At 40.9% G+C, this 15,656-nt stretch overlaps 1 protein-coding gene across 12 annotated transcripts in view; it reads right to left on the reverse strand.

Moving 5' to 3' along the window:
* MTUS1 (microtubule associated scaffold protein 1) overlaps window positions 1–15,656 on the reverse strand; it is a 129,814-nt gene that overhangs the window by 99,362 nt on the left and 14,796 nt on the right. Inside the window, exon 1 of one of the 12 annotated variants that reach the window (XM_054066477.1) lies at window positions 4,995–5,094. The exons of 10 other annotated variants lie outside the window; for them this stretch is intronic. The gene's annotated coding sequence lies outside the window, so the exon portion shown is untranslated. Of the gene's footprint in view, window positions 1–4,246; window positions 4,384–4,994; window positions 5,095–15,656 lie in introns of those variants that run through there. One more of the 12 variants, XM_054066479.1, reaches the window with a different exon arrangement.

Here is a 15,656-nt window from a genome sequence, read left to right on the forward strand (position 1 = left end):
TAGCTATAAGCACAGTTAAACAGACAAACATAAGACTGAGCAAATTTCCTCAAATGGGAAAAAAAACAGCTATTAAGACCAGACTGTTTCTGTCGGAAGGAACCTGCAATGACCGTGGAGTCTACCTGCCCGACCAATTCAAAGCTGACCAAAACTTAAAGCCTCTCGTTAAGGGCATTGTCTAAATGCTTCAAACACTGACAGGATTAGGGCATCAAACACCTCTCTAAGAAGCCTGTTCCAGGGTTTGACCACCCTCTCTGTAAAGAAATGCTTCCTAACGACCAGCCTGAATGTCCCCTGGTACAGCTTTAAGCCATTCCCATTCATCCTATCACTGGATAGCAAGGAGAAGAGCTCAGTGCCTCCCTCTCCTCAGGAAGCTGTTGAGAGCAATGAAGTCCCCTCTCAGCCTCCTTTTCTCCAAACTAGACAAGTCCACAGTCCTTAGCCACTCCCTCTAACACATGCCTTCCAGCCCTTTCAAAAGTTTTGTTGTTCTCCTCTAGAGGCATTCAAGAATCTTCACATCATTCCAGCAGAATAATCACCTCTTCTGACTGGCTGGTTATGCAGTGTTTGATGCACCTCCGGATGCGGTTTGCCCTCATAGCTGCCAAGGCACATTGCTGACTCAAAGTATATAATACACTCAAACATTCCAATGGATTTATAGTGTCTTGATAAGGCAATTTACCTGCCTTTAATAATTGCCAACTTCTGATTTTTATTGTAAGGTATGTTCTAGGAGAAACTTCACTCATAGTGAACAACTGGTCTAGCAACTTTTCTAAATATAGACCATCCTTTGCTTAGATAACCAAGATACTTGAAAACAGTGTCTAGATACAGCATCTACAATTTTGGGGATTAAGACGTGCAACCCCCTAGACCAGGAAGTTCTGCAAATACACTTGCCTTCCCCCAATTCTGTTTTATAGTAACTGACAAGAGGAAAGTCACAGAAGTAATAAGCATACACATGCCAAACACTAGCTGTTAAGGCAGTGCAAGTAAGTGTACTTTATTATTTGAGATTAAGTGCACGATTAAATAAAACCAAAGCTACGTATTCGAACGTGCAAATGAAGAATACCAACGAGCCTCTCGCTTGGATATTCCAGTGCTCTCTTACAACTTAATCAGGCTTTCACTTGTAGCTTTATTAAGACAGCATTAATTGCTAAAAGTAGCACAGACTATTCACGGGGTTTTCAAAGTATAGTTCAGTACACAGCTGTACACAAGGTCAGTTATACACTTCAGTATCATTCACTTATCAACTGCAGTCATAAACAAAGGCTGTGCCAAGTTTTCCACGAGATGAATATTCAGTCTCTACTCCTTAGGGACCTGAAAGAGTGACTTGAGGTTATTACTTCCTGGTTAAATTATTCATCGGCTTTTTAGTAAGACACTTTGGGGTATTTTTTGCTACTTTATCACAAGTAAATTGTTTAGCAGAAGCATGTACATCCTTGTGCAAAGAAGGATAAACTTTCAGGTCAAAACAAAAGTAAGGAGCTGGAACTTCAAAAAAACAACAGCACATTCATGACACTTTCTTGGAAGGTCAAAGCTCAAATCCTTCTTTTTGAAAGACTTGATTGAATAGCTAAGCACAAACAAGACGGAGATTATCAGAGCCCTGTGATCAACAATCCTAACCAGTATTCAAGCTCCTTGACTAGAAAGGGGTTACAAATATTGCTCACATTCTGTTTCCTGGCATTCAGCCAAACTGATTTTCTCCATTGCTACTATTTAAGGGGTTCATTTGCACATTTTGGTATCTTCTAGTTATGAAAACTGTGAGCCAGGAATATTCACAGGATTTTCCCTCCAAGACTAAAATATTATCTGTGTCAGAAGAAAGGAAGGACGAAATGCTTTGTGAATTCTTGCTATGTCTGCCCAGACACATATACAGCAAGTAAGTGAAACTTTAAAGTTGAGCAAACAAGGTTTGTGCTCTTCAAGAACGTCCTCAAGTTTTAAGATAAACTTTCCATACCCAGCAGTTTCTATGAAGTTTCTCATCAAACTTTAAGGAAACTTCAGCCACCAGCATCCTTGCTGCCCATCTTCTTCCAGTGATTAAAATTCAAATATTCAAAGTAGAAGTTGGGCTGACCAGCTCTGCACTAACCAGTCAGCCCTTTCAGTAACCTTTTTGCTCTCCATTACCCATTTCTCCTCTTACACAGATGTCAACCCTCTTAGCTTGCCTCATATTCCTCACTTGCTTCTTATCCTAGCTGAAGTCAAACCTTGTACAGAAGGAAGCAGACAGGGAAGCAGTGCAGAACAGTGATTATACCTTGGGTTCTCATGACAAACGAGGATGGGGAGGGTGTTGCTGCTAGTGGTGTTCTGGCAGGGTTCTCGTTTGCTTTTCTTGCTTGGCTGTGGGGTTATTTCTTAAATAAATTTTGTTTTAAAGTATCCCCTCCGATTATTAAGCCTACAAACATTTAATTAGCTGAAGACTCTGTCTGCTGCCAACACCCTTTTGATAGACAACTACAAGGCTTTTACGAAATATCAGGTACAAAATGGCAGAAATACTATGCAGAAGCAGCACCATGCTGCAAAGGTGGTAGCTAAAATGCCAGTCATAACCCTGGAAAAAAAATGGGGTTTGTTTCCTAACAATGAGCCACAACTTAGTCATCCATTTGGCAAGTCAGAGCAGAGATGGCTTTAACCACTACCACTGAAATAACTCCCGCATTAAATATTTGCCTTTACAATCAAGTTTTAATGCCAAGCAAATTTACCACAATGTGCTAGGCAGCATATGCTGAGACTACTTAAGGTAGTACTTGAAGCTTTTCATATTCTTGAACCTTTTTCTGAAGCATCTGTGCCCCCAGCTCTACTGTCAGTAACAGACATCAGTATTCTGGCTAGGACAGGGACTGTTTCAATGGAATCAGGCAGTTAAGGCCATAGAAAGACTCATCTTCTCCTGTGCACTGTGTGTCCTTTCAGATCTCCACCTAAAACCGAGAAGTTGTTCTGCAACCAGCTAACAAAGACACCTAATATGAACTAATTTACACAGCACTTGGAGTACTCTCAACATAGCCTGTAGTGAAGCAAGGTACAGTAAATACAGCAGTTTTACTTCGCTCCAGTGGATTAATCTGTGTTAAAAAAATAAAAAAAACAACAAAAAAAAACACAACAAAAACCTATAACCTGATCAACTTACCTGAAAAATCAGATCCAAAGTTTCTACAGTCTGCAGACTGAAAAAGCAGCATCCTTATCACAATACCCTTTTGCAGTAAAACGTGACAAATTAATCAATATGCTTAGGACTTCCCACATTAACCAGGTCAGAAGTTTAATCAGCTTGCAGTTTTTGCATACTTAAAGATGTTTTCTATGCAGAAGTGGTCATTAATTTAGAAAGTCTACAGCCAACCAAATACAAATTTCTACTTACTCTACAAGAAATATTGACACTAAGTTAGGACTGTACTTTTGCACAGCAATGGCATCAGAGCAGAACTAAAGTCTGAAGTTGCTGTATTTGCCAACTAAAGAACAGCTATTATCACTCTTTTTAAAAAAAAAACCACAACCCAAAACATATTCAAAGCTATTGATTACATATAGTCAACAAAATCAACCCAAACTGCAATTAACTGGTTACAAGAAATAATATTTTGGTAGCCAATCAGGTAACAGCTCCAGCTCACTGATGATAAAGGTGCAGCAGTTGTTGAGGACTTTCAATAAGTATCGCTGGAGAGTATTTTAAATTCTATTAATACCAAAAGTTTAACCAATATTTCCCTTGCAGTGTTGCACAACTAGCATGCAGAGCAACTGGGCGATTCATAACCATTGTTCCAAACGTTGTAGTCTCCGGAGAAAAAGAAAAACACAGACATTGTTTTTATAGTCAAAAAACATTATGTTCCCTACGAAGGGAACTGTTTCTCACTGTTAGATCAGACCTGCTACAAGAGTTTATTTTTATCCTTTATTCCTTCTACATTTTTTTTTTTGTTTGTTTGCTTTCAGTCTCAGGAAAGAAAAGCCTCTGAATTCAAGAGGGAATAGCTCTGTAAAGCGAAACACAACACCACATTTCTGCAAGACAAATGACAAGAGAGAAGCCACGACAGTTTTGCAGAGCTCTTCATAGAAAATATCTTGATTTATGCAACATTACTAGGTAGCATGCTGAGTTGGTGCTCTCTAGAAAACACAAACTCCCTGTGCCACTTACATAGCTGCCGACAGGCTGCCTGCAGCCCCGTGAGAATTCAAATTCCACCAGGACATGGTCGGAGTAGGACTGGAGAGAAAGAAGAACTGGGCATACATTGCTTGAAAGGCTGCCAGGACAAGGTTATTGGTCTCGCCCAGTGATCTGGAAGGGATACAGATATGCAGATATATGGTGAGCTGCAGATCCCCTCGGCTCTGGGGATGGAGCTCTGCTTGAGCCCTGAGCAGCAGCACTCCTGCTGAGAGTTCTGCAACAGGGCAACAGCCGGACTCAAAATTCCTGTGCCGAATTGTACTGTCAGTCCCTCTGACACCCCACAGGAATAATGTAATCTAGCAAAGAACTTCTCCCTCAAGATCCCAGTGGTGCAAATCCATTATTTTAGTATTTTTCCTTAAATCAAGTTGCTTAAAGTTAGGCATCAAATCCAAATACTGCTTACTATAGTTTACCTTTTGTTTTACAGTAGAGACAAACCTCTACACCAGGGCTTTAATCAGAGAGCTGGAAAGTGTTTAACTTCAAGATGTAGCCTCTCAAACGGTTCTCCACATGCAATCATTTTGCTGACTTGGCAGCTTCGCACAAGAGTAAAGTGTATATACGTTACCAAATCATTGCAGACATCCTGGAACTACAGCTGTATGTTATATGGGAACATCAGCTTTGATTTCAACTCAAGACTGACTAAAATCAACACACAAGGCAGTGACAGAGCATTATAAATCCACGGCTGCATCCATACCTGATGAACTCAAGTGAGCTTCAGCTTCTGCTCCAGCCTTCCTTTGAGATAAAGGACGTGCACAACTCAAGGACACTGCACGCATCAGCAAGTACCATCTCTGTGCGCAAAGTGAAAAAGCAGCATCCAGGGTTTATAATAAACTAGATCATAACCCTTGAGTAACTGAAAACCTAACAGAAGCTACATGATTAACAGGCAAAAACTGCCTTTCTATTCCTTTGGCTGTTTTTTTCTGAGAGTCAGCTCTATCCTTTTTTTGCAAGGACTGATCAAACATAATTTTTACCATACAGTCCCCTCAGTCAGACAGTTCACTCAGACGCAGATTGGTTCTCTGGAGTCTCTAGGATTTGATATAAACTACCTAGTCTGCAATATAGCTCACCTCACACTTAAAACTTTAATCTTTGATTTCACTGGCTTTATAAGCCCAATGCAGGAAAGCTTGAAACAGATACAAGCAGTGATCACTGCATAATGATTTAGAGGTCATCAGTTTGACCCGGTACACTTTAAGCAGTCATTCTACAGCCAGATGCTCAGTTTGTTGTCAGTAATTTTCCAAATTATATTTCTTGGGCTAAATCACATGTAAGACACCAATCTGCAGCAGAAAATAGCTGAGAGAACACACAGATAAAGGGGCTTTTCCATTACTGACATTTTTAAAAAAAAAAGTGTTAGTGGGGAAAAAAAAATACTGCAACTTCCATAGATGCTGCACAGGGCCAGGCAATACAAAGATAAAAGTTACATGAAGCCTTCATATTCTTACAGTGAAAACTCAAAACTTCCCCTGCTCCAAAGTGTATAAATCAGTATCATCAGGATGCATAGCTTCACTATTCATAAACTTCTCCAAAACTGTGCTTTCTGTTCTGTTCCTGCTAGGACACAATATACATCCATTACTGAGAGGCCAATGGAGACAGAAAATTATTTCTGGATTTCTGTCCATCACAGACCTTCATTACTTAATTCTTCTAAGTACCAACACCAAGCAGCAGCTGCTGAGTCAGGCAGCCACTTAACAGTACAGAAAGCCATGATCCATATCAGAAGCAAGTCAAACATCAGCATTTCATACAGCAAGTATTTCTCCACTCTGCAATGTGGGTGAAAATCTCCTACACAGGGCTAACAAAAATAAGTGTACTTGAGTAACTTCACAGAGTTGATGTTTGTTTGGGACACTGATAAGCAACTCTGCTTCTGGTGTTTCAGCTTAGATAAGTAAGAAAACAAGTCGCACATTTGGACAGGAATTTGGGCTGTGTATAGCATAAGAGGGTTTTTTTGGTTGTTTTGGGTAGGGTATTTTTATGGGAATGAGAAGAAACACTCTAAAGAAAAAAAAAAAGGTAGTTACTTAAGTACTTAATAAAAGTTAACTGAATTCGCACAAATGAATGCTGTCCTGTGAAGGGTGACCAACTTTTTTCAGAAGCAGTCTCAGAAAGCCTAAATTTGCGTGACAGAATTACTTCATCTATCAGCATCAATTCACCAGAACATGTTAGCAATGCTGCAGTCTCTACACTGCCATCTAGAAATCCACCAATTCACAGCGCACAAACAAGGGATTCTTATAATCAGGATTCTGAATGCACAATTTGTCAATACAAGTTCTCTGGCACACAAAATACCAGAATACTGGAGAAGCCTGAATCGAGAAGGGTTGCTTAGGCAGAAGGAGGGAAAAAAGCCCAAGAAAACAGAAAAAAACCCAAACCACAGACACACTCAGTGCTAAATAATCCGGGAAAATAAATGGCGGGGGGGGGGGGGAGAGTCATGAAGCTTCTCTTGTTAGGAAAATATATAACCCTAGCTGCTGAATGCTAACGAAAAGAAAAAAAAAAATAAGAAAAAGAGGTGAGCTTTGCACACCATCCAGGAGGAATCCACAATAGATCTCTATCCTCTAGATCTCTCATTTTCATGTCTCTAATTTTAGCAAGTATTCAATAGAGTGCTCTCTCGTTCCTTCACCACAAAGCAGGCTGTTCCTGGAAGAGACTGCTTCCACCTTGATGTTTTCCCTTTAAGCCCAGCGCTGGGGTTGTTTTCTCTGAGCCAAGTTAAACACACCAGAGGCATTTTCACAAGTCATTTGGGTAGCACACAGCTCACAAACTTCAACTGCAAGCAATTAATGTTGCAGTAGGAACTTTCTCCAGAGCTAACTGCCTCACAAGAAGGAAGGATGGAAGGGATTGGCACCTGGAAACCGCTCACTTGAGGTCTCTGGAAAGTCTATTTATGCCTAAGCCTTCAGGGTTGCAAAGCAGTATTTGGTGGCTAAACTTAAAATTGTTCCAAAAGTTTTCTGAAGAAAAAAAAATAGAGGAACAGAAATCTACCAAAACAGATGTAGGAATATGCTTAGTATTCCTTGGGCTGGATTTACTGCATCTACAAAGAAGTTCCAAGTCAAAACTGAGGATGGTGAAAGTCAGTAGAACAGGGACAGTCCCCAGCGACTGCTACAACTCTCATGCAGAAGCCCAAGATTCAACTTGCCTACAAGTACTAAGTACTCAAATTAGTTCTGCTCTTCCGGTCTTCCACATGATAGACTGATTGGTGGCCCGAGTACTTCACTTCTGATCACTGAAAAGGATCTTTTTAAAAACAAATGTCTGGAGACAGTCTCTAATATTTCTTAAAGCAGAATGGAGAAAAATCCGTGTTCTCACTGATCACATGATAGATAAACAGCTTCTACTGAGGCGCACGGCTCAGTCCAAAAACCACGTAGCGTGTCAGACAGTCAAGCCTTCCATATTAATACAACTTATATATAAGAAGGGTTGCAGAGAGGATCCGGGGAACTACAGGCCTGTCAGTCTCACCTCAGTGCCAGGGAAAGTCATGGAACAGGTAATCTTGAGTGCTATCACGAAGCACATGCAAGAGAACCGGGTGATCAGGCCCAGTCAACATGGGTTTACAAAAGGCAGATCTTGCCAAACTAACCTGATCACCTTCTATGACAAAATCACTCAACTACTGGATGGGGGAAAGGCTGTGGATGTAGTCTTCTTGGACTTCAGTAAAGCCTTTGACACAGTTTCTCACAGCATTCTGCTGCAGAAACTGTCAGCCTCTGGCCTGGACAGGCGCACACTCTCCTGGGTTGAAAACTGGTTGGATGGCCGGGCCCAGAGAGTGGTGGTCAATGGAGTTAACTCCAGCTGGAGGCCAGTCACAAGTGGAGTTCCTCAGGGCTCAGTACTGGGTCCAGCCCTGTTCAATGTCTTTATCAATGACCTGGATGAAGGCATTGAGTGCACCGTCAGCAAGTTTGCAGATGACACTAAGCTGGGAGGAAGTGTCGATCTGCTGGAGGGTAGGGAGGCTCTGCAAAGAGATCTGAACAGGCTGGGCCGAGACCAATCGGATGAGGTTTAACAAGGCCAAATGCCGGGTCCTGCACTTGGGGCACAACAACCCTATGCAGCGCTACAGACTGGGGGAAGAATGGCTGGAGAGCTGCACGGAAGAAAAGGACCTGGGGGTGCTGGTTGACAGCCGACTGAACATGAGCCAGCAGTGTGCCCAGGTGGCCAAGAAGGCCAACGGCATCTTGGCTTGTATCAGAAATGGGGTCACCAGCAGGTCCAGGGAGGTTATTCTCCCTCTGTACTCAGCACTGGTGAGACCGCACCTTGAATACTGTGTTCAGTTCTGGACCCCTCACCACAAGAAGGATGTTGAGGCTCTGGAGCGTGTCCAGAGAAGAGCAACAAAGCTGGTGAGGGGGCTGGAGAACAAGTCTTACAAGGAGCGGCTGAGAGAGCTGGGATTGTTTAGCCTGGAGAAGAGGAGGCTGAGGGGAGACCTTATTACTCTCTACAACTACCTGAAAGGAGGTTGTGGAGAGGAGGGAGCTGGCCTCTTCTCCCAAGTGACAGAGGACAGGACAAGAGGGAATGGCCTGAAGCTCCGTCAGGGGAGGTTCAGGTTGGATATCAGAAAAAAATTCTTCACAGTAAGAGTCATTGGGTACTGGAACAGGCTGCCCAGGGAGGTGGTCGAGTCACCTTCCCTGGAGGTGTTTAAGGAACGGGTGGATGAAGTGCTTAGGGACATGGTTCAGGGAGTGTTAGGAATGGTTGGACTCGATGATCCAATGGGTCCTTTCCAACCTTGTGATTCTGTGAACTTGTTAGACTGAGTCCTTTGACCACTTTCTTCACAAATCATTGTATTACAGGGAATGGCAGATATGAAAGGCAGAAGTAACCATTTCCATAACATTAAACTAAAGTCTCCTTAATTGTTTCCTGTATTGTTTCACACAATCTTCCTCTCCTCACTCAAAGCAGATGCAAGAGCAACCGCCTGTTTAAGGTCACAGTTTCTAAAGGTTTTAAGTCTCACCAGTTTACCATCTACCCCTGTGTAAGTAGTGGCACAGAATCTGAATCGTGGTGGCTCTGTATTGTGTCCCTGCATTCTAATTTTGTGCATTAAGACTGAGAATTTGAGGGTTTCAATCATTCCTATCCACATTAAAAATTAAATCTGTTAGTTGCCAACTTTTAAGTGCTATGGATGAATTATGCTAATCCCTAAAACTATGTTAGGTATACAAATCAGCATGTACTATATAGAGACTGTGGTTTTATGTATCAAGTAGTAATACAAACCAAATCCAAGCCAAGCACATTCTATAGCAGCGAAGGAGCATTTGGGATAGTACCTGAGAATGGTTATCTCCATTACATTTGAGACAATCCCAGGGACACCACTGAAAGAGCACTGCAGCTTGAGAATAAATGGATATTCACATATCAGCAAACTAGAGAGTACATTAAGCAAAGTAATCTTGACTAACACAGGAACCACTACAGCCATCAGTGCCTTCTCCTCTTCAACTCTTAATTTTGGTGCACCAGCTTAGCAATCAATTTTTTCATCTCTACCCTACCACACCAAAGCATGTTTCAGATGCTTTGCAGAGAAAGAACTGCACACAAGACAGAGTAAGCACAGCTGGAGAGTGCTAACAAGCCTGCTCAGCATTAATTTTCACAAGCACAAATAAAATAGAATAAACCTCAGTATTCAGGTTTATTAATACGACAGGTACTTGTATGTTTGCTCATTAAGACCACACAGACGAAAAATACATTTTGAAAGCTATTTGACAAAGCAATCACAAGTTTTATCATAGCTACGGATTTACTCCAATAACACTTCGGAGCTTACTGTTAGGATAATTCAATGAATGAGATGCCTGTCTGTGTCTTATTCTTTGACATAAAGAGCAACTCAATTATATTGAACAAGAAGAAAATACCAGGTCTAGTATAAAAACATAAAATACTAGTTCTTTAAATAACACCAAATATGTTTACCAAGATCCCTACTAAATTAAGCATCCAACATAAAACAAGCATGCAAATCAACAGTTAGATCAGTGACTAATTTAAACCCCAAACCAATCACAGGCAAATTGCTTCTATTCTGAATCAAGCAATGTAAAGTCAAAGTCAGGCTGTGCTAACTGAAATCAGAGCACTAGCAACCATGAGCAGTGCCTCACTAAGCAAGAGTCTACATTTGCATAGACTCAATACCATGGCCTGCACAGAAGGTCAACACATTCAAAATATTCAGTATAGGAAAGGAAACCAAATACCAACTTAGAGAACATTCCTGTGGTCTCACCACCAGACCTCTCTCAAATGCAAGCTGCCAAATTTCATATATCTCATGTTACATAAGCCACAAGCATTTGACAGCCTTCTCATGCCATCCCACCTCTCTGCTGAGATGCACTGAGCCAGCTGAGGTCCACAAAACCTGACACTCCCTCCAGCATAAAAAGAACCACCTCAGCAGCTCCTAACAGCTAAAAGGATAAAACTGGAGCAATTGAAGCTGCTCATTCACTTAAAACAGCAACAACAAATACAAGGACTGTATAATTAACAGGATGGGGGGAACATGCACCCTAAAACCAGACTCTCCTGACTGCAGACTACTACATACTTTCCTCACATAAAGAAAAAAACCTAAGAAGTCCACACACTTCAGAAGCCTATGGATGCCTGGCAGGGCAGGGTAATAGTTAAAAACTACCCAGCATTTTCAGCTCCTATCCGATCTAGCCTGTTAGTTTATACTGCCCTGCTGTTGTCTAAAGCCTTATCAAAGTTATAATCAACATAGGAAGTAAAAATAAGATCCTTCCTGAAAAAAAGGGTGCCTGAATAACAGTCCCACCCAAAGCAGAACAGCAAAGATGAATTTTAGATTACTGACTAGGAAAAAAAAGGTGAGAGTGACAAGATCGCTTTCTGCTTAATACATACCACATTCATAAAGAAACAAGATGTCACTGCTGTCATGCTTATTTAGAAAGAATACATAGAGAGAAACACCAGCCACTAGCTCCTTCTCCCAACACAAGGTACTAGTCAACTTCAGGTACTAGTCAAGTGCTTGAGGGGCAAAAGAAATTTTCTACACAGAACAGAAATCAGCCACTATATTGATCCAAATACAAATCACCTGCTTTCACCAACTAAGGCCTCATCGCGCAGCAGAGAGCCAGGCTGACAGCTGAAAGTCAGGAAGCCTCAGTTGCAAGACACAGATGGGCACATTTGCTTCTCAAGCACCTGAATGCATTGCCACAACCAGCCTTGTCTAAGACAGGGTGATCAGGGACAGGACAAGATGTGCAAGGATCATACAACTTTTCCTTCCGTTCCTCCTTCCCTCCAATCCTGGGCAGCAATTGGTACTATGTGATCACTTCAGATCGCATGCTCCCTCAGGTCATAGTAGGGGAATCAGTTAAGGGTCCCCATTGCTGTTTTCACAGCCTGCACTCCTTCACTCCATCTGTTGAGGGAAGGATCAGAGAGTAATAAAAAGCAGCTCATTAGTCAGCTGTGACACTGATTCCCCTTTTCATTCTGAAATGCTCAAACACAGACAGCAGTGTAGGTCAAAGTCTACAGCAGTTCCACCGTTACTGTTTCGTTAAATATTTAAGCAGATTTGGTTTAATGCACTTTTCCAGACTTTCTGGCTGGAGGTGTTAGTCCACCATGCTAACGGGCTAACTCCGTCTGGCTGTGCTGGACACCTGACACAGGCCAGTTTCCAGTGGGATGGTTTGAGTGTATTAGACACTATTCCTCACAGGCACATGCTTCCTTGCATGCACTTTTTACCCTTCAGTGGCAATAAGATAAAGACATTTTATTAAGCCAGACCTTAGGCTCTTTGGAGAAACACTAGTACCAGTCCTACTTTGCAGTAACAGCCACAGGTGAAGATGTGAAGTGTAGAAATGCAGGCATGAAACAAACTAATTCCTCCCTTCCTCCTCTGCCATTTCAAGTTTAGAATGGGGGACAGTAAAAATAGATATTACTCTTTGAGGTTTGTTAGACAAATTTATTTAAGATATTACCATTACACTACAATCCTTCAATAGCTACTTCTCTGATTTCTTTAGAAATAATTATTTTTAACTAACAGAGCCCGTATGCAGGTCTGACTTCCGCATTCAGCTTCCCCTCCTGTACATCTGTTTCAGGAAGAAAGGTAAAAATCATAGCAGAGACAAAAGTTAAGGAGAAGCCACGGCTACCTATTTACTTGACCTAACACCCCTTGAGTGACCAAGGGAGAACAGTACCAAGAGCAGCTCGTTATCACTTGAACTGTGGCTTTTTAAATAGTCACTGATCTGCCTGTGCCTGACATTTGGCTCTATCCTTGAACACTGAATGCTTGTTTGTACATTAGTTAGTCCTGCCTGCAAGACAGTTATTTATTACAATTTAATAATACATTGAAGTCAATAACTGTGTTGGTTTAAATACATTTTGTAATATTACCATTAATTTCCTATTTTCCCCCATTCTAGGTATAGGTCTTCCCCATTTGCCATAAGGGCAAACACATTATATTTTACCATCTTTAAAAGTGTGATTAAAATTTCCTTCTATTTAGAATTCAAATACTCATAGCTACTGTCTTAGTATCTTAGCTTAGCTAAAGACAGCAACAGACAAAAGCAGTTCTTTAGTATGAAACGATGAATGATCAAAGACCATCAACAATATTGAGGACAAAATAAACCACTAAGTGGAGGCCTTTTATCATTCCCAACTCTCCATTTTAAGAGCTGCAACTTGATCGTTCTTCACAAACTTTAACAGAAAATGGCATATTATACTAGTTTTGCCAAGACATCAGCCAGCCTTCCAGGAAATAACGTGTCAGCAACATATGGAAACTACTTGCACAGGGGTTTTTTGTATTTCTCTCCCAGACTGGCATGGTTTTGTGGAAGCCACTAATGCTTCTGCTTTAGCTGTTAAATTTAAGACACAAGGGAACGCTAAATCAATGACAGTCTTCATTTGATAAACGCTACCAAACCTCCCTCCCTAAGATTACCAGCTTCTATGTAATTTTTGCAACTAACAGGTTTACTTTGGACTACACTTGGGCATGCAGCTTCATAACATACAAGTTACCTTATTATCCTCTAAGTAGCAAAGAATAAATGCAAGAGCCACATAAAGGAACATACTTCTGTATTTATGGAATAAACAATTCAAGCAATACACTTAGAAAGTTATTAGGAATACAGTAGCATCTCTCATACAGCATCGTGGAAAGACATGCCACAAACTACTTACCACAGTCAAAGCACGAGCCTCTGAAAAGAGGCAAGTTGAGGCTGTTAGTCATCAAAAGCTGTCCTCAGCGGCACACATCAGAGCACAAGCGATCATTAAGGGGAAAAGAAAACAAAACAAAAACACAGCAGCCAGGCTACACAGAGTCCTCTCATGAGATTTCAACTTTCAAAGATCAGTTCAGCCACGCAGCAATAAAAGGCTCAGGCTGAAGAATTTTCCTTGGACTCTCTGCCAGCACTGCATCAAAAGCTCTCTGCGTGCTAGCAACACGTCTTCAGAGCAGGTTTGACGAGGACTTCATAGATTTGACAGACGATACTTGCAAAGTTTTTTTCTTTAACACTTCACACTTTATTTACAATGAGGGACAAGAGCTCTGTTCAACAAAGTAAGCAACTGGTCTGTCTGGCCAGATCAGGAATGAGAGGATTCAACTCCCTTTTCTGTTACTGAAGGACCCTGAAAACTTAAACACAAACTGCTATTTTCATGCAGCTGTGTGCTACCACAACTCCAATACATAGCCAGACAACAAACTTACTCCATAGCAGCTATGGTGCCCAGGAGTTTTGGCACAGCACCATCCGTGCTGTCTGCATGGGGTTCCCACAAGGAGTGGGATGTTCTGAACTCACACTGCAAGATGCTGAGGACAGGAAAGGCGGATGGGTGTAAAATATTGCCCCTGAACTCCAAGTCACAAAGAAAAGTCCACATGGGCATGTAAGTGTTTCCCCTCTCGACTGCCATCCTTCGCCCATGCATCACGAATTAGAAAAAACAGTTACTCTAGAAGATATTTTTATATTAAAAGGTCTGCAAAGCAGCTTGGACAAATTTAATTCCAGTCTACCTTAAGATAGCCCCAGGAAAGAACAGTTGTTTGGAAAAGTCATATTGCAACACGTCAAACAATTTTTCACTTTCGCCCTACAGAGCTAACAGTTCTCGCTCACCTTTTTTAAGTGACATAAACCGCAGTCTGTTACTCCTGTCTGCTACAGGCAAGGAAAGATGAATATAGTGCTTCCAAAAAGCTGAACTGGAGACTTTGCTTTACTCAATTTAACCACATCATAGGTTTACCCTTGAAGTGTATAATTTGCCTTTATACCTATTTACTGCTGCCTCCTCAATTCAGCACTGCAGAAAAAGTAAAAGAAAAAAAATGAAAAAAGGAAAGCTAGGATAACACTATTTTACATAGATAGTGTAAGGTTACTCTCACCCTCTGAAAGTATTTCTCTCCCCAGGGTATAAAAGAATTGAAATAAATATGAACCAATACATTTTAAAAAAGTCAATTTAAATGTGAAATTATGACAGTTATATTAAAATCAAATCACCATTCAAATCAAGCCTAGTGTTTTGTGCTCACTGCCAAAGTTTTAAACACAAACCACTAGCTTTGGGAACACAAACTTAGAGTCGAAAAGTTAAACATTACAGAATATTTTTTTTCTGAACAAGAAATAGAACTTTCTCTCCATTCATCTAATTCGTTCAGTTAAATGACTCGGTTTTCAAGCTATAAGAAATGAAACCAACTTGAAACCTCGTAAAAGGTCACAAAATTAAATATATTTGAAAAAAAATCTCTAATACTTCTGAAAAAAAAGTTAGAGGAGTCTAAGGTGTGAAAAGCATCAAGTATCACCAACAGGATGCACATAAGTTTTACAAGAAATTATGCAGTTACCTCACATTATAATTGAGAATTGATAACACACCATCCTTAAAAGAAGGCACAGCATATCAATTAACTCTTTTTCCTACAGAGAAATAGATGAAAACTGTTATACTACCAAGACATCCTTTAACAGATGTCAAATGAATAAAATGCTTGCTCTCAGAACAGGAAATAACTGTTTAAGCTATCCCATGTTCCTGGATAACAATCTCTGCCAATGAACTATGTAGCATTAAAGCGGTTTAAGGTGTCAAATGAACTAATTTGGAAAATCCAAGTCTCCTTCTG

The sequence above is a fragment of the Cuculus canorus genome, chromosome 4 (genome assembly GCF_017976375.1).
Source record: "Cuculus canorus isolate bCucCan1 chromosome 4, bCucCan1.pri, whole genome shotgun sequence".
In the NCBI taxonomy this organism is placed as follows: Eukaryota; Metazoa; Chordata; class Aves; order Cuculiformes; family Cuculidae; genus Cuculus; species Cuculus canorus.